Raw genomic sequence first — 5470 nt, forward strand, 5'->3', positions numbered from 1 at the left:
ATGTCCAGCCCAAAGGATGCTCTTGATGCAAGTAACAATACTAGAGACGGAAATTGTACACTTATTTGCCGATTTTATCTCGAGTGTCTGAGGCCTATCATTTTAATGGTTAGCATCGACAGGTTAGCATTGACATGTTTGTGTATTACTTTCTATCAGATATGGAATATTTATGGTAGTTACAAATTCAGTTTTTAATTTACGTATTTCTATTTAGACTCCAGTTTTTTCGCACTTTCCGTTCATATAATTAAACGAAGACTTAAGTAACAGGCGGAAGAGAGCTAGAGCGGACCTTTTTTTGGATAAGTAGAGATAGGGCAGAATTAGAACTGTATTGTTATGAGTAGTATCTCAACTATTGATTAAGGTTTCAAAATATGATTATGTTGACGTATCTATGAATAGCAGTCGCTCAGAAATTTCTATTAATGAAGATGCAAGACAGGTAAACACACAACTGAGAAGCTGGTGATAACAAAGGTTGTTTCTACTACAATGAAGCCAATTCCCTCTCCACTGGATAGTGCATCATCGAAAGCGGCTTGCTCAAGATGCAAACAAGGATTCCTTTGCTCAGAACATGGTATAGAGAAAGTGTTAATCTTATTTTTATGCGCTTTGTTTATTTACTTTCTGCGAGCAATAGCGAGATGTTCAAAGGAGGTCCTTCTTGTGCTGTTGATGTGGTGATTTTTCATTAATGCGGTCTCAAAAAATTAAACAATTGACCGAGATTGGAAGACTTCATCCAAAATCACTCTTTTGAAAATTTCCCCACATTTTGACACTAGAATTTTATACAATCTATAATAGAAGGTCCAAAACCAATCTGTAGTGATTTTTTGAAAATTTTCCCTATATTCTGACATGAGAACTTCATGCATTTATATTATAAGGTATGATGGTAGGAAAGGTTATGACCCAAAGAAACAATGTAGCCTGTGTACCTAGAATGCCATGGAGAAAGCTCGACCCTTGCGTTGTGAGTAAATATCCTGATTTGGTTGTGGTTTTTGATTGATTAGATCTGATTCTTTTCATACATTGAATTGGTTCCCATCTTCAATGCTCCCATCTATACATCATGGGAAAGAGAATCTTTCCATCCGGCCAGATACTTTTTGTTATAACTTTGACTTTGCTTATTAAGGAATCTCATGAGTACCTTGAATCAAAGTTTCTTTAATGCTCTCTAGTTCATATTCTTGAGTCCCAAGCATATGCATTCTGTAAAGTCCTGAATTATTATTAAGGGTATTTTTGTAAATTTCATATCAAATCTAGGGTCGTTTATGTAAATTGGTCGTCGGGTTTATATTTCAAACGTACGTAACTTAATGAAACTTAACTCCGACTCATAAGTCATGTTAGGTAAGCGACCATATGCGAAATTGGACAAAATGCCGGTTAGCGGCTTTCTGCGTTCGAAGCGGGTACGAGTTAACAGCTTACACGCATGAGCGGGTTATCGTTATAGCTGCGGTGAGATAGAATGTAGGAGATTAAAAATTAGCGGGATGGGCCGGAAAAATAATCACGACGCGAAGTCAAATGAGTTAGTGGTTAGGAGTGAATTAGGACCTTAAGCCTAATTTGGTAATATTGGACTTGGGCCTTAACAAATTAAACAAGAAAAAAAAAAAAAAAAAAAACCGTATCGCACAAAAAAAGAACGAAATCGCGAAAACAGAAAAATCGCACCAAACAATCCCAAATCGCACCCATCTTTTCCCCAATTTCGCACCTCTTAAAACCCTAAGAGAGAGAGACTCAATTCTCCCCAATTTCAGTGATCCAAACCAAGAATTCGAACACCCAATCCCTTGGAAACCATAACCTCAATTGCAAGAGTTCGAATTTCCAGGAATTTCATCGCATCGCAGAGAAAGGTGAGTGTAATTTCGTTTTAATTAGATGTTTAAACTCGATTTCGATGTAGCTGATTGTATTGATGAAAGATAAGTGAATTGGGGGTTTTAATATTCAGCAGTAGCTTGTTGGAAGAGATAGAGTTGGACGAAAATTGGTGGAACCGAAAGCTAAGGAGATGTTCTACCGATTTGGTAAGGATTTTAGTATATTCCATCTATTTTAGAGAATTGATGTTGGTTCTACACTTGTTTAAGATCACGTTGAGTACCGAGTGAGTGAGAAAGAACACCCACTTAGTATTATTAACGTCGAGAAAGAATTACTACGCTATCTACAGTATTCAACGTTAGTATTATTAACGTTAGTATTATCAACGTTAGCATTATTATTAACGTTAGTAATATTCAACGTTAGTATTATTAACGTTAGTATTATTCAACCCACTTAGTAATATTCAACGTTAGTATTATTAACGTTGAGAAAGAATTTGGTTTTGATACAGAATTTGGTTTTGATACTATCTACAAAACCAAATTCTTAACGTCGAGATTCTTCTCGACTTTCGTAGATAAGAATTTCCTTGTTAGTTTGATAAACTCTAACGACCGACGTATACATCTGATGTTATAGGAGTGAATTCGAGTGGATTTGGTTAAGTGGACTTGATTCGGTTAAATGGGCTTGAGGAGAACGGAGCTTGCTAAGGTAGGAACCTACATATCAATATATAGCATGCTTATTTTCATACATGATTTGATTTGTTTAAATTGTTAAGAAATAGTTGGCGTATCAACCATACATGTATATATAGTATTCATATTTTGCATTTGTATTTTTCCGCGATATAAACTAAATATACGTATAGTTTTTGTGTGAAAAATGGTTTTTTGTGAAATCGGGGTAGCGGGGATTTATTTTCTTTGTTAAAAGAGCAAAACTGGTTTTGGGGAAGGGTTCGCGTCTCATGTCTCAGTAAGGGGACAGAGAGATGGATTTTGTATGCGGGTAAGGATTACCCGGTTGTTTGTAACTAGGTGGGAGGTTCTAGATTGTTCCCGGGATGGTGGTTGTTATTTACGATGATTCGCCGTTTGGGAATCATTGGTTGTTATTTACTATGACTGGCCCGTTTGGGAGTTATAGGTTGTTTTTACTCGATTGTGGAAAATCCAGGAACTCACACCTACAGAATCAACAGTTTAAAAGGAAAACTAAATATGTAATTATAGTATTTTGAAATAACCGATAATACGAGTATATATATATATATATATATATATATATATATATATATATATATATATATAATACTATGCTTATCAATTTAGGGATTTGGAAAAGAATTGGTGAATTCCTAAAAAGAACCGCTGTTGTCGCATTTCCGGAGACGGCAGTTCGCTCTAGGATTCCAACTGTGGTGTACACCTTTCGAGGTGGTGGGCCACCTTTAAAGGGATGCATCACAGGATGTAGTCCGGGAATTTCTTTTCTACTTTTCTAGATAACCATGTTTGTACGTGTCACGTTGTATAGTGATTAGCTTGTGTGAGGTTACATGCTACCTCGATGAGATTTAGACGCGAGGAGTGAGAGTTTAGTCCACTCCTGGATGTGTGTCAAGATCCTGAGCAGTCTGCAGTCGTCGAACGGTTGACTACCGTAAGTTAGGTGACAGCCCGTATGAGGGTCGTGGTCACAGGGCCCACCTGAGCCCTAAAAGCTTTGGGGATTTTGTGTGTACGAACACAACAACGGCATTTCAGCTCCCTACCGGTAAAATCAGGAAAACAACGGTGCATGGTTCACACTGGAAAGTACTGAACCGAGATTTGCCTGGATCGGGCGAGAGTACCGCATTCCTCACCATTCTAATAGGATGCAAATGCCACACAATAGTTGTATGATGATTGTGAAAACTATATTTTGAATATTAACGAAGCATGTCGAAATGATTTATGCTAGTTAGTGATGTATGTATATAGTCACGATATTTTGATTCGTATTATGGAAACCCTGCATGTTTTAAATGTTTTCTATAAGTAGACTATTTATTGGTTATGTGCGTTTCTACTGGGCATAGTTGTTTGCTCATCCTACTTAACATTTCGATTGTTAGCGATTCTGAGGGGGCTTTTCCTAACCCTAGCGATGATGGTTATGGGGATTTGGGAGGATTCCCTTATGCTTGACGATGACAGAGTCAAGTTCATATTTGGGTTGTATAGAGATAGTCTAGTTCATTCTTTTGTTGTATATATTGAGAGCTAGCTCATTTTGGATGTAATACCCGATGTATTGGAGTGTAGTTAATCTTAAACATTTTGGATATGTATATGGGCATCACAGTTGTGTATAGGGTGAAGATTTTGTATATATATGGTTGTTGGAAGGGTATTATGAAATGTCCAGGTTTATGACAGGTTTTAGGGTTTACGAATGTCGATTAAACAAAGGAAACTCTATCGAAATTTCGTTAGAATTGGGTGTCAGCCTCGAGATTCACTCCTCGTCCTCGGGATGTGTGTGTTGGGTCTCGAGGCGTCACACATTCCTGCGTCAAGGAAGTTTCATGCTGTCTTTAATGGATCGTTTTTCCAGGTACAAAATTTGATTTAAATAGGAATGATATTTTGATATAGAAATCTTTTTTGTTTAAAATGAGAACTCTGATTAATTGGCAAACAGATGGGGAATGAAATAATAAGTTGAGTCTTTCTTCCCCCCTAGGCTCACAACCTAAAGAACAAAACTCAAAACCTCTGAATGCTCCAGTTATACCTATGGATAACAATGTCGATGTTCCGAAACATGATCCCCGCTCCAAAGAAGAAGATAGTTGGTCCGAACGAGCCTCAGACTTGTAGAAACAAAGGATGTGGTAAAACCCTTAAAGAAAAGGACAGCCATGACACTGCGTGTAGTTACAATCCTGGACTTGCTATTTTTCACGATAAGATGAGAGAAGTAAGATCTTTTTGCCTTTATATATTTCCCCGAAAGCAATTTTTGGTCCCGAGGGACTTGCGGACTTGTTTCTTTCTAAAGTTGATGCGTCTTTCTTTGCCTATTCTTTTCAGTGGAAATGCTGTGACATTCATGTGAAGGAGTTTGATGAGTTTATAGATATACCTCCTTGTGCAAAGGGGTGGCACAATTCTGATCCAATGTCATAAGCAGCAATTGTTAGGAGGAAATACAGCAAGTTCATTTGTGACAATCTAATGTTTTTGTCAAATGCTGCTCAACATGTCCATGGATGTGTCTCTAAAACCTATTTTTGTACCCCTTCTTCAAGAGCTTCAAGAGCTGGGAGTCTAATTCTATTGTAGATCTTGTGTTTGAACTTTGAACTAACATCTAAAATACTTCATTGTGTGGATGAAAGGAGTTTTATCCCTTACAGTACAATGATAGATTTATTATTACCACCTAGATAAGTTGACAATGATCATGGAAGTAGAAGAAGAAATGTGATGATCAGTAACTTAACACATTCTCGATCTCCATGTTCAGTGTTACCAAATATATATAAAAGGCCAATAGCTTCCATTAATTATATGCAGATTAACAGCTATTGTAGAACCCAAAACCTCAC

General features: G+C 37.1%; 1 pseudogene; it reads left to right on the forward strand.

Moving 5' to 3' along the window:
• LOC147498251 (cysteine and histidine-rich domain-containing protein RAR1-like) lies at positions 1 to 5154 on the forward strand (annotated as a pseudogene).
• Positions 5155 to 5470: the final 316 nt, after the last annotated feature.

This window comes from Coptis chinensis, chromosome 5, assembly GCF_015680905.1.
Source record: "Coptis chinensis isolate HL-2020 chromosome 5, ASM1568090v1, whole genome shotgun sequence".
Classification (NCBI taxonomy): Eukaryota; Viridiplantae; Streptophyta; class Magnoliopsida; order Ranunculales; family Ranunculaceae; genus Coptis; species Coptis chinensis.